Below are 27,229 nucleotides of genomic sequence, written 5' to 3'. Positions count from 1 at the left end.
CACTGAAGCTCCTACACAGCAAACGCACTAGGACTCTGCTCAAGCATCATTTTGCTCAGTGCCACCCACCGTAAATTCGGGGCAGCCAAAGGACACGCACAGCAGGTCCTGCCCTGGGTCCTGGCCCTCTTGAAGCCAGCAAGACATTTGCCAACAATGCAGCAGGCTCCAGAATGGGCTTCTCATCCAGACACTCAGAGGTGTTTTAAGTCACAAACCCATCAGAAGGGAAAAAAAAAAAAAAAAAAGAAATAATTCAGTGTTTGTTTTTGTTGGATCCCTTTTTTTGCCAGGTTACTGACTTAAATCAGGGCCCAACAAGCACTGAAGCCAGCACAATGTAAAGAGTAAACGTGCAGGACTAGAGCAAAGATGATAAAAAAGGGAAACCTCACTTCTTTTTTTAGATGGTAAGATTGCCTCCACCTGCCTTCCTAAACTCAAACCCTGGGAGCTAGGATGGCAAGAAGGAGCCAGGATAGCAAAAGACAGCCAGCTGCTACCAAAACCACCAGCCAGTAAATGCAGAGATTTAAGAAAGAAAGGGAAGGAAGCAAAACACAACCTGCCCAAGAGTCAAGTTCTGGGTTGGGCAGCCTAAGAGCTTGATAAAGCCAGCCAGAAGAGATTGCCCATGCAGATGCATTCACAAAAAAAAAGGGGCTATCTGGAACCATTGCATTTGTCATCAAGGTCCAAATTCCAGCCTAGACTCTGCATGGGAGAGGAAGAAAGCAGCCACTCAGAAGCAGAAGGTGCAAGGCTCTTTCCACTTCTCAGGTTGATCCTCAAAGACAGAACATAGGAAACCCTAAAATAACCTTCTTGAAACATCCTCAGGCACCTACTCACATGTTACAGAGAGCTGGTATCCGATGATCATGATGGAGATGGTCTTGCACAGGCTCCCGGAACAAGGAGGGAATGAGGAATCCAACAGTTACTCCTCTTCCAGGTGCTGGCACCTGCATAGATAAGTCTTCCCAGGGGGAGCATCGACAAGATGCTCTCACGTAGCGCTTCTTCCTGTGAGCAAAAATTGCTGGGCTGTATTCACAGCATTCGCTGTGACATTTGAAATGGGTAAAGCAGGAGAGAACAAAATAAAAATGATTGAGAAATGGTGAAATAACTTGAAAAATTAAGTAGGAGAAGCAGAAGAAAAATGTTCTTGGAGCAGATGGAGCAAGCTGTGTCTCTTACCTGGCTCCCTCTGGTTTCACCATGTCTACCCACTTAACACACACAGGGGCTGGTGAAGGACAGGCCCGTAACTGCTTTTCCTTACAACTTTGTGATTTTGTAAAACCCCCTCTTCCCTTCTCCAGAGCAAGAAAATCCAACATTTCCAGTCTCTAACTCCCTGCCTCCCACCATTTCACCTGTACCTACCTTCACCATGCTCCTCCTCAGCTGCAGAGGCAAGAAGTGCCCCCAGTGCTCAAGACCAAGGAGCACCAAAGCTTTATTTATTGGCAAAAGGCACCCTGCCTTGTTCTCATCACCCTCCTCCTGCAGGCTAAAGGTCTTAAAGCACCTGCTCCCAGCACCTGGGGCCCCATTGCATTTGCTACTACTGAGCATCTCTTGGACCAACACCTCCTGACTTGGAGCTTGGATATCACCAGGACTCAATCCATAAAGTTACCTTTTCTTGTGGGTGTAGGACTGTACAGGTTCCTCTCATTTCTAAAAGATCCCTGGTTTCTAACGCAGTGATATAGATCCCCAGGGCCCCTACACCAAGCTCAGGCTTCCCTTGCATGCATACACAGGGCCTTCCTAAACGCAAGCAATCAGACACACGGTGGGCTGGGCAATAAATGGGGTGGTCCCCACTGTGCCAGGGATTTCTGCCTGCCTCCTGAGCCGTGGAGGTTTGCTTTCCATAGCTAATTAGCATAGCTTCACTTCTATTGAAGATTACTGCTATCTTTCCCAACTCTAGGCTTGTTAAGCTAGACAGGAAAAAACAAGGCATAGCCTAGCTGAGACAGCACAGGCAGAGATAGGAGGAGCAAGAAGCAAGCTCAGCTGATGTCCTCAGTAGCCCCATGCTAATGCAAACAGCCATAAAAATCCTCCTTTGCTACCCCCATTCCCAGACTTACTGCTGGCTCAGCTCCTGCCCTATATCCTCTCCCGAGGCAGCTCCACCCCATCGTCAGGATGAAGTCCCACCTTGCTCAGCCCCGTCACTCCCCTTGAAGGGGCAGCTCTGGGTGGTCACTATGGGGCTCCCCCAGCCCCACGCAGCTAGTGTGCAGGCCAGGTAAAAGCACAGGCAATGTCCCTTCCCTTGGGTCAGCTCTGTCAGCCACATGTGTTTTGAGTTAAGACGGGGTAAGTTTCCAGTAAGTAATGCCCACACAGTCCCCTGGGTAGTACCAAAGTCTGAGATTAATTGCAACAAGAAGTCACACGTTTTGTACTGCTGTTAGCAAGATTCAGCGCTTAATTGAATTGCAAGGCCCCTTGAAAGCCTAGAGGCAGAGTACGGTTGTAACTCCCAGCCTTTCCTCAGGGGTCTTGAAGTGCCGCATAAGCAAGAACATCACTGTTGCCGTTTCAGCAACGGGGGAAACTGAGGCAGGGAGGTGATGTGACCATTCCTGCTCATCCAGCTGACCCATGGCAGAGAATCCATCTTCCCAGAGTTACGGTCCAACCTGAGATCCACAAGACAAAAAAAACATCATTTTCTGCAGCTCCCTGTAGTGAACAGCCCATGGTGGAGACCCACTCTGAGCAGACTGCCCCTGATCAAGCCATGAGGATTCCTCTTTGCCAAATGTTCCTGCAAGGAAGATTGGTCGGATTTTGCAATCTACAAAGCTCAGAGAGCTCAAAACTTTTATTCCAGATTATATCCAGAAGTCAGATATTTCAGTTAAGACTGGGAGGTGGGAGTGGGTGGGTTAGTACTTAGAGAGCTCTTTATCAACACTTGACATAGGGGATGTATCAGAACAATTTTGGCTCCCAACAGCAAAGTACCCACTGACAGGTAGGGCAACCACGTATTCAGCAAGCAGAGGGACATATTTTTGGAGAGCAACACCCTCTCCTTTAGGTCCCCACTGAAACCTTATTCCATCCGTCTTTGTCTTTGAGAGGAAGATGCTGAGCTTTGCAAGCATGGGTGTCATCTGGACCGGGCTTGAAGATACCACTGCAGCCCAAATGGCAGCCACCTCATGTTTCCTCACCCTGGAAATACTCTCTTTGCTGCATCCTTAGGGAGTAAAGTTTTAATCACCCAGGAGATGACTCTTGCCTGGCTGCCGGTTCATGTAGTTCAGTTTGCACCAGAGCATGCTCACCTCCCTCCGGAGGGTCCTGAGGTCCATTTGCGCACATTGGCCCCTGGATCACATTCCCCTGGGCGCGAGCTGAGCACGGGGAGTGAACAGATGGGATTTTCTAGGAGGTCCCTGCGAAAGGACCAGAGTGCTTCCATGTGAGCTGGGCACAGCAGGCATGGCTGCTCCCTGGTCTCCCAGCATCGCTCTATGCAGAGGTTTAACACTGGCGATTCACATCTCATCTGGGAGAAAGGTGAAAAGCTAAACATCTCCCCATGTATAGAGATACATAGCCCTGGAATTCCTGTTTATAAAACTGCAATCAGTGCAAGCGCAAATTAGGTAGAATCAGTCAAGAGTAGGAAATGGCCGTCAGAAGTTTTTAGGGTTTTTTTTTTTTTTTTCATTTAAAAAAAGAAAGGCAATTTAAAACCGCTTTGGCTGCTGAGCTTTCATAAAAGCTTTCCAAGACTGCATTTCTATGTTGCGTGTCACCATGGAAGACACACGAGATGTAGTGAATTCCCCCAAGTTAATTTGAATTATGCCACAAAACAGATGTGTTCTTTGGTGCACAGAGAACCTTTTTTCTTCAATTTCAAAATGACTACTGCCACATCCGATCAGCTCTTATTATCCCACTGCATCGTCTGACGTGACATAACGAGTCATGACACCCTCGTATATCATCAGGAGAGATGGTAGCAACTCCGCCAGAGCTGAGAAGAGCAGCTATAGCACTGTCGTGTCGTAGCAGCAGGTTTGATGGGAAGCTGGGGCTACTGTCGTGAAGGTATTTGGGAAAGGAGAGATTCTCCTTTCTGTAGCAATTAAGACCTTGCAATCAAGCATCATGCAGGAACGAAGGAGGTGGAATTAATCGGTGAATCGTATGGAATTTCACCCTCTGGGCTCAGCTCCCAACTTGTGGGAAAAGACACAGATTTAATCAGAAGCTTTGAAAGCAGGAAGAAATCATTAGAAACACCCAGCCTGGCCTCCTGTGTTAGAGCAGGTTGTACTTTTCACACAGAAATTCCTCGTCAAGTCCAATAACCCAGGGCTGAGGAGGAATCTGCCACTGCATGACAGATAGAAGCTCAAGACAAAGCTGAGAAAAAAAGGCACAAGATCCTTTGGGCATGTATTCCAATGGTTAAACCCCTCTCATCTTTAGAAAGCATTAACCTAATGCCAGTTTTCTGACTTCACCTTGCAGTCGGTGTACCTGGCCACGTCCACTGCTTGGTTGAGGACACCACAGCCAAAACTCGGTGACATGCAAGTCGCTGATCCAGGCAGCAGATTTGTGGGGCCATGAGTGCAGGGACATCCAGAGATACTTTCTAAGTGCCCCGTGAATATAGAAGTAGCACCGTTCCCTCCTACAACATCCTCCTCTGAGATCTTTCCACCTCCAAGTGGTAGTTCAAGGACTGCCACCAACCACGCTTTCCTGCTCTTCCCCTGGATGCCTTCAGAGCCCAGGTACCAAACATTTCATGTTTGGTGGTCTTTCCTTGTCTTATCACCACATTTCCAACTTTTTCCGTGCCTCCAGATAAACTCATCAACTGTAACATTCAGTTTCTCCTTCCCACTCTTGTCACGCTGAGTATAGATAACCATGACCATGGGAAACATGCCCTTCAGCATGACCTACTGTTGATTTAACCAGTTGTCCCCCTTAGAGCCTATAGATCCTCCCCATAAGCCCGTATCTCTCCTTTTCTGCTATTACCGTGACTCGACTGAACCCTAAGCATACAAAGGTACATTTGCACGCTCATGCTTGCAGGGCAGCAATAGCACAGGGTCATGTCTGATTTTCCTTTTAGGTAAGCTGCTGTTGGAAGAGCTCAGTGCTGAGCTGTATGGTAAGTTTTCCAGATGTGAGTCATTCTCTGCATCACATATGGGGGGAAAAGTCCAATTTTACAGCACTTCTGGTGAAGGAATGCAGAGAATGTGTTGTAAACACTCCCCCCATCAAATAGGTGGTAAATTGAGCCATGAATGTTTGAAACACTGTACTTTGGAGAACTGGTGGGAATGACTTGGAGTTCTGAGGCTCTTCAGTCAAATTGTTTGTTCTTTCCGTTCCTCAATTTCTTTTTGTTGTATTTCAGATGACGAGTGAGCTTTTCCTCTGCCTTACTCTCCTGGTATGCTGTAGTGGTTACTCACAAGGTGGCTACCACAATCAGTAAGCAAGAAAAAAATTGTGGCTATACCTATTTTGTCATCGGCTCTACAATGGCTCCCCTAGGAAATCCCGGCCTGAACATGCCCAGGGGCTCCCCTGGAGAGCACCTTTCTGCCTGTCAGATGGAAGACGGGTGTTTTCCCACCTTTGGAAGATCTTTATCCATAAACAGGCAAACAAACAAACGACTCAGCAACCTTTCTTCCCCTAGTGAAAATATTTTAACTATCCTAGATAAAGGAGCCAAGCTTGACAAGGCATTACATGTGCTTTTCATGAATTTTTGCAGAAGGCGGTTTCTGGACTGCCTGAAGGAATGCACTTACCATGCTGTTTCCCCTATATAAAAACACTGAATTAGCATTTCTCCCTGTGATTCTCAGTGTAATATTGCTGTGTGCAGAACAATACAGGATAAGTAAAAACCCATAAAAAAGGCTCTCATAAAACTGCGCAGTGCTTGGGTTTCTTTCCTTAATCTCTTGACTTCATCAGTTGTTCCATCTACTGATGGGAACAAGGGTCTCCTCCACAGTGCTCGTGCACTTACCAAAAATCTCTGCTCTCCAAGAGACAAGGGGAATAGGTGGCCATCAGCCGGCTAAAAACAACGATCCCAAAAAGTATCGGGAGACACGATCCCGGCTTGGTCTGAGTCACTATCAGGCGTGGTGTTGGCAATAGGAATATGGGACACCCCCTTGGATCCTACAGAGAAGCAGACCAAAGGAGAGCAAGGCAGCATTAACAAGGGGAACATAAGCATGTTGTGTTTTTATGAGAGGCCAAAGAATGTCAGCTGGGAGCCAGTCTTCAGGGTCCATCTAATTATTCCTTGAGAGCTTTTAATTCGCAGCCGGTTCTGTTCCTGTTTAGTACCTGGCGTCTAATTTATGGGACAATGTTTCTTTAAGACTGGCATTAAAGCGCAGAGGTAACCATCCAGGGTTAAGAAGTTAGGCATTACATTCAGATTAGTATTATCAGATGACCTGAAGCAGGGGTTGTATTAAAAAATGCCTTAATTAAAAAATACAGGTCAGAACTAGTTTAAGCTCCAAACCTCCGGTTATATTCACTAATTAGAAGGCTTGGACGCATGCCTCAGAGTGATGGATGAGCTGTATCTGCCTCATGGCATCGCATGAAGAGATGGGACATGGCTCTCCAGGCATGGGGCTCAGGCAGGATTGCGCCAGCTTTCTTCATTTCAATTCACTTCTCTTCCTGCCCCTCCCGCCCTCAGAAATTAATGGACCGCAGGCATTCAGGAACCAGCAGTCAGCAGGGCACTAACTCCTCTTGGTTGCTTCACTCTAAACTTCAACTCACGCGCTGAAGCCACGCCAGCGGTTTTCTCACAAAAAGCAGAGACAGACTATAGTTGAACACGTTATCAACTTACTGCCAAACCTCCAAAGCACCCGTGCAGGGGTCAGAAGATGTATTTCCCTGCCTTTGCCCAAGCAGAAGGTTTTTCGCCCTGAAGGATGCCCTACGCCTCAGCAGGGCGTCCTCAAGGTCTTCAGACTTGCTCTGACAGAGGTCTACATCTTGTGCACAGGAACGGTTTGCTGGGGGACAGACCACAAGTAACCATGTCTAAAGCTCATGGGTTGAGCAATCCTGAGCAAAAGGCAGGTGTTCAGTCTCAGTCCCAATGAATGTCTTCTGGTTTTCACCAGACAGCAGGCGAGGGCACCACGCCGCCTATCTCCACCCCATCCACAGACATGCGTACCAATGCCCTGCCTGGTTCAGCTGCAGGTAGGCAGTTTGTGGCTAGGATGCAGGTTTTATCCTAGTCTCCTTGGGACCACCGTGCAACACAAAACCATCACCAGAACTGCCAAAGACACACTCCAAATCCAGCATACTTCACTGGATGGTTTCAGGCAGTTTCAGATGAAGTCAAACCTCTTGGCTGTTCCTTGTCGGAGGAAAGCAAACCCTCCCCACGAACCTCACCAGAGCGGTCCTGCTTAAAACATCTAAATGTCCACCTGGCATCTGGAAAAAGCTGCTTTTTCACTCAGAGAAAAATCTCATCATTTGTATGAAAGAATTGGAGAATGCCATGGGGAAGAGACAGGGTGAGGAGCTGAGCCTCTCACCCTGGGAGATTAGAGACCTACAACACTGGAAAGCAGAGAAAGCAAGCCCTTCGCCAGGCTGTGGGCTAACAGCTGCAGGTTTTACCTTTCACATTAACTGTTCACATGCCAGAAACCAGATTGTGACCTCAGTAAGAAGCTTGCAAAAAAAAAAACCCAAAACCAAAAACCTGAAAAAAACTACCTTCCTTTTTTTTTCCTTTTTTTTTTTTTTGACTACAGCATATTATAACCCATAGAAAATTCACATAACTTGCCTGTTTCATTTGTTTATTTGCTGCACTAAGTAGAGGTTTTGCTATATAGCTTGTAATTCCTTTGGGAAAGTAAATTGGTAATCTGATAGAGAAAGCCACAAATGGAAGAAGGCCTTCCAATTTAGTGAAAAAGAACATTTCCTTGCAAAAAAAAAGGTTCATTACTCGGTTATTTCAGCATGCAAGCAAATTTAGTGAGTTCTCAGTAGGTATTTCAGATAAAATGGGAAAGGGAATTGTCACAGTGACAATTGATTTGTTTGGTGTCAGTTCTGCTGTGCCCTGTCAGTGTGCTTCTCCATTAAAGGACATTATTGCTGTCCTCCTGTTTCATTTACATAATGAAAACAGATGAGCTGTCAAGGCCTGTGTGGCACAGCACCTCATCCCCTTCCATGCTGTAGGAGGAGAACGCGAGGTGGTCACCGTCCCACCACCTTGTCAATCTACCTGGGGTGCACCTCAAGTGACAGCAGCTCACCTTTATTAGGCACTGCGTCAGGAGGCACCAGGCAATCAACCCTAAATTCATCCTGCCCACCATTTCCATCACCCTCACTCCTGCAACACAAGGAATAAGTCAGTAAACATCTCTTGCATTCAACAACGGCAGCAGAAACGACCCGGAGCCCCCACGGTGAGATTAATAGCCGAGCACCACGAGATCTGTAGGGCAAAGAACATCTCCATCAGTAGCAATTTGTACGGCCCCTTGCACTGTGTGGCTCTAATCACTGATCAGAGCCACACGGTCTCCAGCTTGACAGATATTACATTTCTTTATAATCCCCGTTCCTTTTGTAATCCCCATGGGCTCCAGCCCGTGCCTGGGGAGCTCTACATGCAAGTGCTCATGCGTGACGGAGGGAGAATGTTGCGAGCCGCTGACAGCTGAATGCGTTAGGAGATCATTGAGTCAATGGCATCTTCCAGCCAACGTGGCTGTAAGACTCCAGCATCCCAAAAAGCTGCAGATGAAAGAAACAAAGAGGCAACATCTCCTTTTGGAGAGCATCATCCGGGTGCTCGGTCCTTTCCTGACACACTGGAGCACACACAGAGGATCAAAGCAGGCTTTCCTCCATCCCAGATTTATTACTGGAGAAGATGTCTCCTAGGAAGCCAACGGGGTTTCTGGTTCTCATCTCCTCCTCCCTGCAGCTGCCGCATCGCTCAGTGTCACAAATTGCATAAATCAGCACTAATAGCCGGGAGATGAAAGCATAAATAGGCCGTCAGAAAAGTTATTGACTTTCAAGGGAAAATCCTGCCCTGACAGGCACCCTGCAACCTCCCATTCATTAGGGGGGAGATGGAAGGGGTGCATGTCAAGGCGAACACCAGCCCTCGGGACGCAGGTTTCACTGATGGCAGGTCCAACTGATGCAGGCGCCTGTGGGTCACATGGGAAGATGCCTCAGCCCTATCTGCTTCCTGCTAGCTGAAATTCAGTTTTAGCAGCTACCCACTACTTAATCACCTCCAATCCCATCCCCACCTCATAGATCCCGGGGATTCAAGCACCAGGAGAGCTCAAGCAGGACAGTGGTGCTTGTAGTGAGGTTGGCAAGGATAAACCACTGAGAGCATCAGACTTTAGGAAGACACTGAGAAATCCCAAGTGCCTTGTCTGAGACCTAGTGAGGATGGGGGTTAGGGGGAGAAAAGCTAAGAGCAGAGCACCGAGCCTTTAAATCCCAAACTCTGCTTCAATACTTGTATATTAAAATTTTCTGTTCTTGACTTGCAGGTGAGAAGCCTGGCTTTCTCTGTTAAAGTGGCAGCGGAGAATCTTTCTAAACTGCCTCTTTGAAAGCTGTGAACTGAAAATGAAGAACCCACATGTATTTGTATTTAAAACTCTGGGATATTTAAACACTGGTCCTGAGCTAAAAGTGGGGAGAGTCCTCAAGGGGAAGCTGACTCCCAGGGCTTCATGGCTCAGCTTTAGCACACCGCAAATAAAAAAAAAAAACAACCACAAACCAACAAGCAAAACTGATTTGAAATAACCCTGAACCCCAAACGGAATTTCCAAGAGCTTCACTGGAGGATTTGCACTCAAACTGCCACCCAAGGGAGCAGCAGGACCAAACACCGCCAGGTATTTGTACCAGAACACCAGCTTTTCCCCAAGCAGAAGACCTCCATCTTTTCCCCCTCTCTCATATCTCGCTTCTTTTCACATCACACTTAGGCTTTCCTGGGGCTGCTTCTCCACTGTAACAGCAGACAGGAGGAATGTGGCACACCAGGTTTGTTTGGATAAAGTGAGAAGGGGGGATTACCATTAGCTTTCTAATGGAAAACTGGCACCGCAGTTAGCTTTTAGATCGGTACAAGGTTCTGTAAATAAAAATCGGATACAGGAGGGGGAAGCCTCTGAATTCCCCAAACAGAGCAAATTACCGATACTCCAGGAGGAGTGATTAGGCAGGATGCCAAGCCATCACTAACATTTTCCAAAAATAACTAAGTCAGAAGTCCATAAACGTAAGGAATTTCTAGCACAGAAACTACAGCCCACGTGTTCTCCAACAACCAGCTAGGAGCAACCCTGGCAAAGCCCGAAGTGATGGTGGGACTTGTGCCACTGACTCTGGTGGTCCTGGAAGCCAGCCCCAAGGAGATGTTTACGTGGCCTGTGTCACAGCTAAAGCAAGCCACCTTTTGCCCGATGCCCTCTTGCAAATATTTTCCTGCTGGTGAAAAGCAAAACAGGAGGGAGAAGGGTTGAAAGGAGCTAAAGGCTAAGTTCAGCTTGCTGCTGTATCCCCTGACCCTGTAAGCCAGACCTTTAGCATACCAATGGGGAAACCAAGCGGAGAGCGTTAAATCCTCACCCATCAAGCCCACCACAGAGATGCGTTAGGCTGACAGCTGCTCTTCCCACTTGAACTGCTACTGAGCTAGTAGTAGTTTAAGGGTTGCTGAGATAGCCCCTCTACTACCTTGCAGCGACTGCAGTGGGTGAATACTCTTTCTTTCCAGAGATAGCTCTCTCCGGCACCACTGTCTGCTCTGCATAGCAGGGGATTTTGCAGGGAACAAAGATACAGAAATACAACTGTAAAACTACTTTTAAAACCTGCCAGAAACAGGCACGGAGCTGGGAAAAGCTTCCTATCCCTTAACACCTTTTGGGGTCCCAGTGCTGCTGCCGCATGGCAGGGCAGTCACTGCCCGGAGGAAGGAGGGAGACCACAGAGCTACAGAGGTGGAGAAACACGAGTGGATGCTACAGCTCTTCTTACAGATGCGCATAGCATCAGTCAAGATGACTGCTGCAGAGGTTTTCTTCCTAAAGATGACTGCTGCAGCGGTTTTCCTCTTCTGCTTGCAGACAGTCTGCTCCTGCTGCCCCACATCTGGCGGTGCAATTAGGTGGCAGCATTTGGGGAAAATCCTGAGGACTGTACATTTTCTGTCATGCAGCAGGCACAGTGTATGCAGCTAGGTCAATACAAGATGACCTGTGACATGCCACATTTGAAATACCGTATCTGCACACTTGTTTCTCACCAAGCCCAGCTTTGCTCGGGCCATTGCTTAGCTGAGATGAAACTCAGGACGTAAAGCAGCTCAAGGTTTTTTGCTTGGAGATGCAGAGCCATCTATGTGGAAACATTTGCAAAGCTCAGTGCTTTCCTCTAAGCAACCTCAGGAGGAGATTCCAGCGATCAGACTGAGAGTTTAGCACAATTCCTATATAAATTGTACTCTTCCAGGGATACAGCTTTATTTTGCAAAGTGATAAATCATAATCTCATTAGCTTGGCTCCTTTAGTGATGCAGAACACCCCCTATCTGATTGGCAAAAGGAGGCAGGTTCCAGAAAGCGAGCTTGCATTCCCATTAAAGCATGGGCAGTATTTTTTTCAGCCTTCTCCTGTTTCAACAAGACATTAGTATGTACAATGTGTGCTCTGCAACTAGTTTGATCTAATCCTCTTCTTTGTTTGCCTTTCAGCATTGCAGCTTTTATAACTAGTATGGCATTAGCCTGCTGACAAAAATGCAAGGCTGGCTCGCTCCATCTAAGTCATAAGAGCCACAAGCTTCAGTTACGTGTGACAGCACTTCTAGAAGCAAGTCCTGTCCTGAGCAAGGTCCAGGAGAAGAGCCTGGGATGGGTTTTCATCATCAGTGACAATACAGGGCATTAGAGGAGAGAACTGATGCGAAGCAGGGATAAGTAAGCCCTTTCAGAATCACGATTATTTTTTAACTAAGCATCTAAAAATAGTTGACAGCATTTCTCAGATTTTTCACATCTTTCAAAGTATCAACATTTCAAGTGAAGTTGTTCAAAAGTGTCACTACCAATAATTTCAACTTTCTACTTAAAAAAAAAAATGGTAGTTACAATTCACTTTGACATTTATACATATAAGAAATACTCCTAAAATTATACCTATTTCCCTGGGGGAAAAACCCAAACCTCTAAGTTTCGAAGTCACGTTTGAATTCAAATTATCCTCCTTTCCATATGTAGAAAATCCTGGTGATTGACACAGAGTTTCAAACATTTTGCAATGAGCCTTTTATGCGGCGAAGCACAGGCAAAGAAGAATCTGCTTTTAAAAAAATCTATTTTTACCAGATAAAAACAACACTACAAAAAAGATGTAATGACACACAACCAGCAGAGTGAGTTCCAAAGGTTATAAAATACCGAGGCAGAGCTTGGAAGAAACAAAGCCAGAACTGGCATTTATCTGGAAAATAATGATATCTGTTACCGGGCACCTGTTTATCTCTGTTTTCCTCTTTTAGGGAGAGTTACCCAACTGCAGTGTTGCTCTGGTTTTCCTCACTACAGGTCACTGCCATGTCGTGGGACCGCAGACCAGAGTCACCCCTGAATAATTCCCTAAGCTCAGCTGCAGAGAGCTGGAACATACGAATTACCTCTCTATTTATAAGGTAATAGCTCTGATGGGATATTCAGCCTGGAGCAAAGTTGTGTTAGTAAAATCTGGAGTTAGAAGACAACATGGCATCTGGCAGGTGCAGCAGAGTTCGCTAGCCCATCCTCGCTTGATCACACCGGGACATCCCAGGAGCATTCCCAGAGCACCACAGAACATGCGCTGGTTTAGGGTCTTATTGAATGTTTTCCTCTTTATTAAAGTTTGCAGATATTCTGCCTCTTTGCAACCTCCAAAATCTGGCATCCTGGAAAAAAGTCAAATGCAAGGCAGAACTGCTCATTAAGGTGGGCTGGTGCAACAAAAAGAAATGCAAATTAGCCCTAGAGAGTGCCAGAAATGGCTCACCAGGCGCTCCGGATTGGCGTGCAGGCTGGGGAAGCCCCCCAGCCCCCCTGCAGGGCCAACAATGAGCCCGAGGTTCGGGGAGGGCAATGCAAAGCAGGCACAGACCCGAGCGCTGCCCTGGCTTCCAGCTGCAGGGACCTGCTGCTGGCCCCGCCGATGGAGCTAATACACTGTCTCCTGGGGCTCCATCGCTGCTTTTTCCTGCCAAAAGATGATGGCAAGCAAGAAGGGAGCCTTCAGATGTTCTTGGACAAAAAGCTAGGACTGGCTCTCTCAGGGAATTTGCCAAGTGGTGAGATATTTTTCTTTCCAGACTCCAACTTGCTTTTGCCAACAAAGGAGAGGCAAATTGTTGAAAGGAATTAAAAATATCTCAAACACTACCAAGCTCCTCAAGCCTTCTGTCTTCAGATAGGTGTCCTGCTCCCACCTATTAGCCAGGGCCTGTACTGGCTGCCAGGAGCAGAGCTTTTCAGTCCTCCTCTGCTGGGTAACATGCTAGAGAAGAGCAGTTTCCATCCTTTTCTTTTCCTTTTTTTGGTTTTCTTCCCCTTTTCCTTTAAGCCTTCCCCCCACAACCACAGCAGCTTTACTGAAAGGGCAGCAGTACCAGAGCAGCTGAAAGGAGGCAAAGCCCCATGTGAAACCCATCACCCACTTTCATGCCAAGTCATCCCAATTTTATTTGAGATGGCTCCCAAAGAGACACTCAAATTGCTTTTTCAACTTCATTTGGAAAGCTAAGCAATCCCAATCAAAGGCTGGAGAGGAGCGCTGCTGGCTCATCGGGGAGGGGAGAGCCACTGCACAGCTGCAGTGCCCTTCACCCGCTGTTGCCTTCCCGGCGGTTACTGGAGTGGACAGACGAAGCCAGGCAAACAGATAAATTCTCAGCTCGGGCACACCTCAGCACACAAACTGCACCGCTTCGGCTACATGAGGAGGTACAACCTTACCCACAGCAACCCATGCAGTTGCACATCTGCTACAGCAGCCCCCATGGCACGGTTGCTTGCAGTCCCTATTTCAATAGAGCGTGTTTTCAGTAAAAAGCATAACCCACCGAAATAAATGACTCCGGCATAAGCACAAGCAAAGAACTACCACAGACTTTGGCATCAGGGCCGTCCAGTCCCTGCCGCTGGGCAAGCTGGTGCAAGTGCTGCAGCTGGGCAGAGCTGGTGGCAGCCACCTGGGTAGAAGCAGCCAGCGTGGATCTCATGGACCGACATACTGGGCACCAGATGGTTTTACAACCATCCCAAGGCAGCTTCTGGATGAGTTTTTGCTAGGGAGAGGAAATAAAATAATAATAATAATAAATAAAAAAAGAACATTACTGAGAGTTGCAATATGGCAGGTCTTGTTAGAGGTGCAGATCTATAGTCCGTGATCACTTTTGTGTTTCACTCAATTTCTTCAGCTTCGGGCTGCGTGACACATCCATCCGCTGAGATGGCAGCTCCTCCACTAGCCCTGCATGACAGTTATTTGCATTTAACTAAACTACAAAAAAGTCAAAGGCGGCTATTGACACTAGCTGTCATTTCAGCTGAAGGGCCAGACTACACAGAGCTGGTGGAGAGGAACTGTACGGGATATTAAACAGACCACTAGGTTTCAGACATCGTCTGCTGTGTTTTGAAAGGCAGGCCTCCTTCACCCAGCAGCGTTTCTCAGGATCCCAGCACAGCTGCACAGGAGCTGCATCCCCAGCTGACACAAACCAGAGCTCTGCTGAAGTCGGTGGCACTGCACCCACCTTCTCCAGTCACAGGATCTGGCCCCGAAATCTTCCAGCTCAGCATCCTGTGATCCTTACAGCGCTCTGCTTCTCCCAAGACAATCCAAGCCTGGGCAGGAATGCCCTTCTGCTCAAGTCAAAACATTCTCAGTGTTGTGATTTTCCACCTATAATTACCAGGAGATTAAATTCCTTCATTGTGAACAAGCATGATTGCTCCTTTAAGACGCACTGATGCGCATGCTTTCAGAGAGGGAAGACCAGGGGAAAGGAGAGAAGGAAAGAGGTTGAAAAGGAAAATCTAAACAAAGCATTGATTTTCTTTTTGGAACTGGGTTGCAGTAACCCAGCAGACTGTCGGAATTTGGTATATCCCTTGGCTCAAGATCAACCAGCCCAGTGGTGGAAGGTGAAATTAAAGCCATGTTCTCCAGCAAGCAAGACAGCTACTCTCCATTCAGCTTTCCACAAGAGACAAGCTTTATTTGGAGGCTGTGGAGCCACATACTCAGCTAGCACAAAGCAGTGCCCTTTCACTCAAGGATCCAGCCTGCCCGGGGGTCAAACAGACCTTTTGGAAGTGGAGCAGATGCTTTTGTTTAAGCAGCTCGGTGGGAAAGGTCACAAGCAAGTTGCTCCTTATCCTCCTGTCCTCCACTGCCAACAAATGTATTTGAAGGTACATAGGCTGAGCTTCCTTCTCATAGTCCGGCCCTGGATGGGTGCCTCCAAGGAAGAGTTTAAGCCTCCTGTCTGAGCTCCAAGGCAAATCAAGGCCATTTACCAATTTTATTTTTTTAAAATCTTTTTTGCTAATAGCACTGTGAATTACAGCCAGCAGCAATAATGAACTCACAAGATAACGCCCCTGGGGAGAGCGCAAGGAAATGCAGGGCCAGGATACAGAAGCTCTCATCAGGCAGATGGAAGGCTCACTAACGAAGAGCTTTGCAGCAGGGGACGGTTTGGATTCAAGCAGACCGATGGATTGAGCCTTTTACGTCTCATACATTTTTTTTCCCCATGCTTCCTACAGGCAATTCTTGCCAGAATTTTTCGGACTCCACTTGGCGGAGAAGTGTTTAATCAGCATTCAGCCTCTTTACGGGGCTGTCTCTGAGGGAACAGATTCAGACGAGCAATAGCAAGTGGTAATTTTGGCTGCTTAATCTGGATTGATTCATTTTAACAGTCTGCTTAACAATAGATACCATGTGGCCATGACCAAAGAAGTTTCATGGTCTTTACTGAGATTTAAAGTAGGTGTGAAATGCTTTAAAAATGCATCATTACTGCAGGAGCGATAAAAGCTTCATTGCCCTAATGAGGAAAAGGATTGGCCCAAGTTCCAGAGTGGTTAATGCTTTTCTCTGTAAGGTCATTCAGTGTCGCCAGATTACTGAATTTCTCTTATAAAGTTGCCGAGGAAAAGATGAGAGTTTGAAAGTTCCAGATCCTGGAGGCAAGTGATCGCATGCATCATGCATACTCTTCTGAACTGCTGCACCACCTAGGAAGGAGGAGTTTAGGTCTTTTGGCCTCGGAGCATGACCTATGTAAGGCAATTCAACTGAAGGACTTAATAATTTCAGTAAGAAAGACACCTCTTCGTCCATTCCATCCAAAGCTCATCCTCCTCCCAAGCTTTTAGCCAACACTCAGATGGGCAAAATGTTATGCATCTGATTTTAGCTTTCATACTGCATATATTATTCTTGCATTGCTTTGGATTTAAAAAAAAAATTGAGACAAACAACCATAGAATGCCTTACCTCACATTATAAAGTATGACAGATGTGTTTCTGTAATACATTTTGCAATTCAGAATTGCAGACAGTAAAGGAAAAGGTTTTGAGATGAGATAGTAATAAAATCATTTTGCATTCCCAAACCAATGCATGTGCTGGTTTTAAATTACATTTTTTAAAAGTGATCTTTACTCCAATATTAAAGTGGGCTATTATATTAGTAACTGAAGGTCCACGACCAGAGCTGGCTCAGTTACCGAGATTCCAAACCACAGTAATGCCAACATTTTTGGAAAACAATGTCATCCTTAGTCCAGCTCAAAAGTAATGAACTCTAGCACTGAAATCATACTGTAGAAGTTTGGTTTTGAGACAAAACTGCTTTTTTCCAGATGATGTAGGATCTTCCCCCCTCAACATCCTTGCCCATTGCTGACCCAGCCTAAGAAACAGCTACGAAACTGATGCCTCATGTTCTCGTGAATGGCCACTGCAGATTTTGGGTTGTTCCTGGTTCAGGGGGACTAATGCATTTGCAGTGAAATAGCTGCATGGTAGGAGAGCATAAGGCTGCATCCAAAGCCTCACTGGCTGTGGCTAGTCCATGCATTGCACTTTGGGGATTACAGTTTAAGGTCCTAAACATCAAGGCAGTCCTACATTCCTACCTTACAACCTGTCCTACTGGAAGGCGGCTTCAAAGTTTTCAGGTTAGCTGATTTCCGGGGCTGTCTGGTCCCAAAGGCAGCTGTTTTTCCAGGCTGCAGAGCTCAGCTTGGCTGGGAGACGCCTGACCTAGGCCGCCACATCCTAGGACATTGCCTGGGAAGTTCAGACCTATGAAGTCCATCAGTGCTCCATCCCAGGGTAGCCATGCAACAAAGCCACCTGACAGCTGAAGACCAGCAGTTCTCCGATTTCTCCTTCACACAAGTTGCAGTCTAAAAACTTTGATCATTACCTTCATGACACTTAACGAGGACAAAGCCTGGAACATTTACCAGAGCATTTCCAGTTTTTTATTACAGCACCGTTTAGGTATGAACTTCCCAGCCTACTCTGAGGTTAGCAGCAAACACCAAACCTTGGTGACAGGGCTGGACTTGAAATCCCTAGTGCTCATCCACATACAGTCATTCCAGTTCTTTACACATAAAATTGGTGTCACTCCAAAGGCACAAATTATAACCAGGTCAGTCCCTATCCACCAAGGGGTTTCTTTTACCACAGCCTAGCCCTTGCACTTATGTGTGCATTTTCCCCATTATTTCTTAGAAAACATGCGCAGAGCACACACACATGTGTCAAGAGAGGAAAAGAGGACAAAGGCATGGAGGAAGCCCATCTCCAAGAAATCACTGATTAAAATTGCTCCCAAGTTCCCGTTTCCTCCACAAACAGAACAGCTTGTGAAAGTCCAAGTTGGGGTGGATAAAGTATCAGCCACGTGCCTGACTTACAGCACTGGGACTGAGGTTTGGGCACCACTTCAAGACTTTCCCCTAGGAGTCTATCCAAACCCTCTTTGCTTCTGATGTGGAATAATTTGGAAGTGTTTTTAGGCTGCCGGCTGGGATAATACAAGGGCTATTGTAAACACACATGCTGCCAATCAGCACCAAACCCACACAAATATGGTCTGTACACATATAAATAACTAGTACATATTCCCCTTTTTTTAAAAAAAAAAAAAAATGAATTGAAATGTTAAATTAAAGAAAAAGATGAAATCACTGAGCAGGTCTTAAGAGAAACAGTGATTGTTTATGGAAAGAGTTATGTTTCAACTAATTTTAATAAATGAAACTTACTTAATTGCAGGCTAATAGATTTAAAGAGCTACAGCTAAGAAAGAGCCGTAACCAGCTATCATCCAAGTGTGTGCAGTGAAGCAAGAACCTAATTTCCGTGGATGCTGTTTCAAAAATACTGCTGCTAGCCAAGAAAGTTTGGAAACATAAGAGAGCGTAACCAGGGCATGGAGACCTGCACACGCTCAGAAATAACCTGCTGGAGTTACATGACCCAGCCTGGAGCTCTAACCCTACGTAACTGTTGCTTGTCTGATCTCTGCTTTGGGCGAAAAAGAAGAGAACTGCTCTTTCAGGGTCATGGCATTCTGGGATAATTTTGCTTTTCCCCACTACGGTGGCCAAAAAGAAATTCACCTCACCTGTGAGACGTCCCAGCTGGCTTGAATGTAGAACAGTCTTTTGGACCTGCCCCAGCTTTCAAAGGCAGGCTGATAGGAGCCTAAAACTGGGTGTCCTCATAGGTGGCCTCAAGGGAAACCATAGCCAGATGTTTACACCATTTGGGCATGGCCACACTATGAGATGGAAAGGGCCCTTCCCTAGGATTTCCAGGTAGCTCTTGCTGGCTCTGGTCTACCTCATGCCATAACATCCATATACTTTATTATTTCTCAAAAATTCCTCAATTACCTCTGGTATTGTCCTCTACCAGCAGGTCTGGGCAAGCAGATGAACCAACTCATGCCAGCAGGTGAGCAAAGAAATCAGAGTCAGGGACCTGCTGCAGCTCAACCTCCCTTCCTTCCAAAAAGCTGAGCATTTTTCCTTTTCCATCTCCTCCGAGAGGTGTGGTGTGACAAAGGTCGACACACCTCACATCAAGGTTGCTATCTACCATGGCAACTGCTATTCCTGCAAGGAATGAAATCTCCATATCTGGCCTCAAAAGGACTAAAGAGCTTCAGGCATTTCTGTCCAGCATGCCAAGCCTAGGCTGGGATTTAAACAGCAGCAAACCAGTCTTTCGGGTTTATAGATGTTGAGTTTTCATGTCTTGCCACTGGATGGATTTTGAGCAGAACCATTCCACATGTTGGTGGGGAAAGTGAACCTCAGAAGAGGGATGAAGGGAAAAAACATAGCAGAAAGTCTTCTCTGCAGTTATAAATCCATCTTGCTAGTAAAGGAGCAGCATACAACTGTGTTGTGACTGCACCAGCTGCAAACAATATTTCCCTGAGTAGGAAGCAGCTGGAAACTGAAGCAACATTCCATGTGGAAAGGCATAAGTTCTTTGCTCTTCCACCACCAGCAGTACTTTGACCAACCTTGTACTTGAAACAATGCTTAAAATAAATTAAAGGAGTTACACAGCAGATATCAAAGACCCATGTAAGGGCTGAAATCATAGAGCTTCTGGGTTGCATCCCACTTACCAGGCCAGAAGAAGGGCTGGTTAGAGCCCTCTGAATGAGAAATCTTGTGATTCCTGCTCCAGGCTAGGCTGACTTTGCAGGAAACAGCAGTATGCTGACACTGTCGTCTTAGAACAGCTTTGTTGTAGACTTGATCCAAAGCCTGTTGCAGTCTGTGCCTAGACTTCGTCTGCTGCAGCAGCCTCTGGGCAAAGCAGTATCACCAACTTCTTCTGGCTCATTCATGGAGATGGTCTGATATATTTCCCCAAGCAGAAGACTGGTGCTGAGACTCCGCCGGCCAAAACCCACCACCAGCTATTGTACAAAGGAAGACAAAGTTCCTGATGTTAGGCACACTTAACACAACATGCAGAAAAGGGTGAAAAACAATTAAAAGACCTAAAAAGGCACTGAGGGAAGTTGACAGCATGAATTTTGCATTTGCTCATCATGCACAATGCTTAGCTTAATTTAATCAAGACAGCCGCTCTCTCACTACCCCCCTGGTGGGATGGCAGGAGAATCAGAAGAGTAAAAGAGATAATTCGAGGGTCGAGGTAAAGACAGTTTAACAGGCAAAGCAAAAGCCACGCACACAAGCAAAGCCAAAGGCAGCATCCCCTCACCACTTCCCACCGGCAGGCAGGTGTCCAGCCAACCCCAGGAAAGCCGGGCTCCATCACACTTTATGGGTACTTGGGAAGACAAACACCAACAATGCACAAGTGCACAAACACTTTCAAGGAGAACCTGCGTTGGGCTGAACACAGGATCCTGAGGACTTTCAGGGAAGCATGACAACTGCTCTAGAAAGTGGAAGGAAAGCCAAAGACAGACGAGGAACACACAGGCTGGAGCTGGGAGAAGCAGCAGGAGGCAATGATCCCTGCAAAGCCCTTATTCATTTGGGCTTATAAATAGAAACATTAAGGAGACTCTTTCCAGACTTCAGTGACTTTTTTTTTTTTTTCTATGTGAGAAACATTAGGAGGACATGGTCTGCAAAGATATTATCATCATCCACAGAGGATAAGGAACATTGATTCAACTCAAGGCTCAGGACAGCTGAATATTGGACAAGCACCCTTCACCAAGCCAAGGTTTAGAGACGGTGGGAGGGGGTGGATGAGGGTTCATGGACGTCCTTTGAAGGGCTGATTAGCAAAACAGCCCAAGAATACTCTCAAGGATGGAATAAATTAAGACATAGATTTTCTTGAGATGCCTGGGCTGCTCTGTGATTTTATTACATCCAAAGTGCTAAGAAAAGCAAGGTGCTGCCAAGATTGCTTTGATATTCATGTGTTAAAGGTCAGAGAGTTGCAAAAATGTCAGTTTTGTAGGTTATGAACATCTGCAGCAGTTATAATCAAACTGCATGCAACATCTAAAGCTCTCCTTATGGTTAAGAAACAAGCAAGAACTACAGCAACGGTGTTATACACAATTTATAGCACCCATCAGTACCAGTGTCTGGCACTAAAGATATGCTGCAGCACACAAATAACACCTTGCTATTTGCAAGGCCCATTAAGCCTTGTCTACGCTCGGATGAGGGGAGATGGTGCAGGGTGTTTGGTAAAATGAGCTAGAAATGCTGATCAGCTGAGGAAGCCCTTCAGGCTTCTTAATGTTTTGGTTCCCTTAAGGCTCACCTCCATAAGAGGTGTCACCAGGATGTTTCTTCTCACCCATGCGAAGCTGTACCATAATGATATGCCAGACGAGCAGTGAGATGGTGACCTCCTCACCAACAGTCAGGAGTCAGAACGCAGAAGAAGCCCTTGTATAAGTTCTTACAGCAACAAGATAAAAAAAATATACTTCTAATTCCTTTCAGAGCTGCCTTGTCTTGATAGAGAGCAGCAGAGATGACAGTCGGGTTCCTGCTGTTCCCAACAGCCATCCAGTTACTCACCAACAGCTGAAAAGTCACAGACAAGGGACAGAAATGGATGTGGTTTCAGTCTCTTTTTCCTGCAGTGATCACTTTGCACGATCTCAGCTCCGTTTCCCCCCCTCTGTTTCTGCTGGTGGAAGCCCTGCTGGTGAGGACACCACTAACCCTGCTTCAGTGAAGCCAGGCTCTGGCTGAGGTCATTCCCAGCTGGAACAAGTGATCCTGTAACACCAGGTGCACGTATGAGGAAAAGAAAAGCATTACTCCCGCTCCTTGCTCTGCCACAGACTTCTTGTGGGACCTTGGGCACGTCACTAAAAGGAGAATGTGGCCAAGTCAGATGTGTGCTAAAAGGGGGTTTGGGGTTTGTTTGTTTAAGACATACTTTGGCAAAAGCTCTCCAGTTTTGCAATGCATTGTCAGCTGGAAATTTCAATCTGAAAAAATCAATATATATCAACATCAGAAAATCCCTGCTCAGGTCTAGTTAACATTATAATTCCAATATGAAGGGGGTTGGCTGCATGGAATTCAGTTTAGACAAAAGCATATGTGCTTCCACATCAGACACTGCTCCCTCTGAAACACACAGAAATTCCCCCTGCCCGTTTCCAGCTTCTTTGATGGTGCTTTGGATCACAAGACCTCAGGCCAGCTGCAGATTACAAGTCCTGACCCCGCTGCCAGGTCTTTCCACAACATGAAAGGGAGGAAACTCTACCAGTAGGAATGCAGCTAAAAACCTTAGCTTGGAGCGAAAAATACAAAAAGAAAGATCTGCCTAGGGAAAAAGCATCTGGTTTGGTAGCAGGGTGGAAAGCACAATTCTTCACACTGCTATCGCATATTTCTCGCTGCAAAGTGAAACGTATCCCAGGAAGCAAGAGGCCAGAACCCCAGTCAGAAACATTTTCACAAGATATCATCAGAAATCCATAGTCTCGGCATACCAGAGGCACATTCCTTCCCACTTCAGAGTAAGGCATTGCCAGCCATATAGGAAAGAGTAAAGCAAATAAAGCCAGCTTGACTTGCATATGGGCCAGGGTTTCAAGAGCTGGATCAGAAATTAGTAGGATCTGCACAAAAGCCATGTGGCCAAAGCCCCGTTTTGAGCAGAATAGCTCCTCAGAAGCACCCACATGGGCTGCTCAGCCAGCCTTTTTCCCCACACTGTGATGACAGCAGGAGCCGTTCCCCCCACTGGCACACCTCCACGGTTATTAGCAGCTAGTAAGCCAAGTATTCCCGGGCTCATCATCAGAGGAGCTGATGATTTTTGAGGGTCTTTCATGGGTTCAATAGCATTTAAGAGTTTGGTTTGCTTTGGATGTGGAGAGTCCAAGCCAGAAATCTCTGTGGCTTGATTCTGGACACTCCTTCTAGGGGTTCATGAATGGTGCTGGGCTCTCCAAAGGGGAATCATGACCCAGCGGGCAGCCCCCTTGTAATGCCCTGGGAGAGGCAAGTGCTCCAGGTGGTGGGATGAGGAGGAGGTGCTGGTTGCTTTTCTTGCCCATCAGTCTCACCACATACTATTTTTTTTTCCACAGTAGCCTAGTTTCAGAGGTGTTGTGGTGGGGATCTTTCAGGCTGGGGAACAAAAGGCAAGCAGCCTATGTTGCCTGTTCCCTTGGGCAAGAGCGGGGAGAGTGAGGGCACATCACGTCCTGCAGCTCCACGGCCTATGGATGGAGCCACAGCTGGATTTACAAGGAGGTCTCATCCTATGAGTTTATACTGGGGAAGCTTAGCCTTCAAACGGAGACATGCAGGAGCCTGATTTCTCTGTCCTGTTCAGCCTCGGTCAGCAGATAGACTCCAGGATGTTAAGACCAATGCAGAGGTAGGACCTTAAGCCACCCTAGAGACTCCAAGACGAACCAGGATGAGTAGAGGTACTCACAGCATCAGCTGGGAGATAAGTAGGGAGGCCTGGGCAGTTTCCAGTTTTGGACTTTAGACCCTCATTTCATAAGGCTGTCTCTAGAGAGGGTCTGTGCTGAATCACTGTGTCTTGCAGAACATACACCGAAGCCGCTGCTTTGGTGGTGGTTTCATCTGAAGTGCTCGCTGGCACTGCTAGAGAATAAAATATCTTAATGATTACCTGCTCCAAAGGGTACAGTCATCCACTGTCGCTGGATGGAAAGTGAGGGTCCTCTGTAGTGCGTTGAAGCCTTGTCCCCTTTCATCTTCTGGGAGAACTAGAGCTGAGCACAGCACCAAAGCCACTTGTAATACTTGTTTCTATTCAAGTTATCATCCTAGAGCTCACATACATCTGGAAAAGAAGAAGAAGGAAAAAAAAAAAACAAAAAACCCCAAACCAAGAAACAGACCGTACTGAATAAGACGGCCTCAATCTGAGTCACCGAGTGGGATGCAGAGGAAAAAACAGTCATTTGGAGACAAGGTAAAAGGCGATGTGCCAAGGAACTGTGTAATGAGCAAAACAAACAAACAAAAAGAATCATACCCACCGGGGAAGCTGCCTGCCTGGAGGTACCCCACAAATCACAACTGCCCACGATAGCTCAGCTATCTCTCGACGTCCCTGTAACCTACAGATTCAAGACATACAAGCATGTTGGGATCTCCTGGAAGAAATTTCAAGGCTCAGTGGTGAATATAAATCATGTCTTAAGGCACTTACACTGAAATGTCTCCAAAGCAGTTCATGGTATTACAACACGGCACTCTCCCCTTGGCTTTCTAATAGGATACATGAGTATCTGAGGCTTGGAAATGTAATCACAGTGCATCCCTTAGTTGCCCCAAGGGTCTTCAAAAGGTAGCCATCCACCCACATCAGAAGGTGAAAAGTCAGCTTGCCATCACTTCTAGAGATGGCATTTCTAGGGGCTGCTGGCAGCCTACCACCCCAGGCAGTGCTTAGCAATAGATGTCACCCCAAATACAGCTATGGGCTACTTTCTGCCTAAAAAAAAACCCAAAACAACACCCGTTGTGAGGGGTTTTTTTACATGTTAGTCTTAAAAAAATACAGTTCTTCACTCCAGGGCAAATGAAAGCTATTGAATCAAAAGCATTTAAAACTTTTCTGCTAAGAGTCTCCCAAAAGCCTTCAACAGGGTCAACTGAAATAGCTTTTGGTTATTGATTGCTGTGTTTGTTCAGTTAGTCCAGCCAACCAACAAACACTTCAACTATCTGCTTCAACATTTCTTTAATCCACATTTCTTCTTTGGCAAAGCTGCACAGTCCTCAAGCAGGTATCCTTACTAATTAGTATAGGGGCGTATTGCCATGTTCTCCAGCTCAGTAGACTTTGCATCCTCAATGTTAATAAAATCTGTCAGACACTATCTGCTTTTGTTAGCTATTACTCTCATCCCTAGGGGACTTCTCTCTTCCCTTTGAATCCAGCAGAACAAGTCCTACTGCCCATAGATTTATATGGAGGTACATCAAGTTCTCCTTCCATGAAGGGTTCCAGTACATAGGACTGTATAATCACTTCCACATGAAGATCTGTGAAAAAAATCTATTCTCCGACAGAGCCTTCCACAGAAGGATTTTTTTAAACTGCCTCCAAGTTGCTATTAAAAAAAAAGGGCAAAAAATAATTTATGCAAATGATGAAGTGTTAACAGCTCTTGCAATATTTGGTGCTTTTCCCAAAGCCACAGCTCATGGGGGTAAACAGCAGAACTCAAGTAATTGTGTGTGCTCCTGAGCCTTGCATTTGCAAAAAAGAATATTTCAACGGTCCCAGAAACAGGTTAAACAAACATTGATGAAGCATCACACAGGTATCACTGAGCTTGCCTTGGAATGAGAGGAATCTGCTGGATGGGGTCTCTGGTGCCTATTCCAGTGCTATTTTCTCCAGTCCTTTGTAAGTCTTTGTTTCCGAAAGTTAAAACCTCACTGGTTTTAGCCAAACTCTCATTTTATTCAAGGCATGAAGGGAACAATATTTATCACTCCAACAAAGGAGCCAGTTCTCTTTCCTCCCTGCTCCCATTTTTGTCTTCTGCCTCTAGACAAGAGCATCTCTTCCCTGTGCTAATTAATAGATGGATAAAGGCTTACCTTAAGGTTGAGAGTTCTATAGAAAAATTAATTACAGATCCTGACTTTACAATTACCAGTTGAGATGCTCACATTATCTGCCATAAGACCTCCCCAGGCTTTACCTGGCTAGAAAGAAACTTGCCATGTGCTGAGACATGGCCCCAAAGACTGGAATGAAAGCTGAATCTCTAGGCAAAGAGCATAGGAAGGGCCACCAAGGACCTCCACAACGATGACCCATAGCTGGGTATTATCAACAGGTCAGAAGCAGAGAGAAAAAATAATAGGTCAGATACATCATAACGTACTTACCAAACTCTAAAGAGAATGGAGACTAAGACCGTAAGAAAATAATGAATCTACTACACTGACAACATGACATTCAGCATGTGCTGAGTAGCTGTTAAGTCTATCAACCAGGCTGAGACTGGGAGCAATTGGAAGAAGATGCAAGGTCACAGCAGAGGGAAAGCTCTGCTTCGGCAAGACATCTGAAAACACTAATATGCAAACTGATGTACATTCTCAGCTCACCCTTTGGACCCAGCAATACGGCGTGGCTTAAGAAGATCAAGACCACTGCGCACTTACATCTCCAACCTACAAACACTTACATACACTCTTTGGTATTTGCTGAGCTGGTGCCTCATGCTCCCCATTCCATAAATCCTCTTCCCTTTCAGGCTCAAGTGATGGAAAATGCTCTCTGAGCACACAAAATACTCACTGAAGTCAAAGGGGAACTTCAGCTAGAGAAGTACAGGAGAAAGTCATAGTCTGGAGAATACACAGGACTCCTCATTTATAAAACCAAGGTTTTAATAACTAGGGGATGTAGACAGAAACGTCATATCGGCACTGTGCAGCTGGAGTTGTGTGGACTGATCTGCACGGGTTTTACCAGCACCCAGGGAGCTCGCACTGCCAGCTGCTGCAGCCTGGGACATCCTTGCACTACGTGGTTTTACAGCCCATGACACACCTGGAGTCTGTTCTTTACAGACAACTCTGGGCACACACATGACTTAGAAAGCAGTTTAAAGTCAACACCCTACCTATACCAGTTTATACAGCAGGATAAGAACTGCAGTTCATTACCTGGTACTAATTCTCATCCGTGCCCAAGGTGCTCAGAGCAGTTGGGAACACATCTCTCAGCTTTAAGAGCAACCATTCATTAAGGATGAGCTGGTTGGTCCACTGTAGAAAAAGCTGTATGCAAAGCTTTGCCAGCCAATCCTATAAATCAACTTGCTGGAAAAATTACAAAAAAAAAAAAAAAAAAAAAAAAAAAAGGCAATTAAGTGTCATGTCAGCAAATGGGAATTCCTCACACCATATACTCCCAAGCCATTTTTACAGTCCTTATTAGAGGGCTGTTTGCTGTGGATAAATCCTTTAAAATTGTCTTTCAAAACTCCTATGAGATAAAAAAAGAAAAAGTTCCCAAGTGACTGTCATAG

The 27,229-nt window shown here is 46.1% G+C and overlaps 1 long non-coding RNA gene across 20 annotated transcripts in view; it reads right to left on the bottom strand.

Moving 5' to 3' along the window:
• The window catches only part of LOC308068744, a 111,875-nt gene that overhangs the window by 75,527 nt on the left and 9,119 nt on the right, over positions 1–27,229 (bottom strand). For 6 of the 20 annotated variants that reach the window (XR_013930088.1, XR_013930089.1, XR_013930090.1 and 3 more), the window contains one exon: positions 853–27,020. This is a non-coding gene — a long non-coding RNA (uncharacterized lncRNA). The remainder of the gene's footprint in view (positions 1–852; positions 27,021–27,229) is intronic. The other 14 variants (XR_013930091.1, XR_013930092.1, XR_013930093.1 and 11 more) reach the window with 14 other exon arrangements.

The sequence above is a fragment of the Falco punctatus genome (assembly GCF_963210335.1).
Source record: "Falco punctatus genome assembly, chromosome: 8".
Taxonomy (NCBI): Eukaryota; Metazoa; Chordata; class Aves; order Falconiformes; family Falconidae; genus Falco; species Falco punctatus.
Note: the sequence above shows the minus strand (reverse complement) of the source record. Positions and strands in the feature narration are given on the sequence as shown.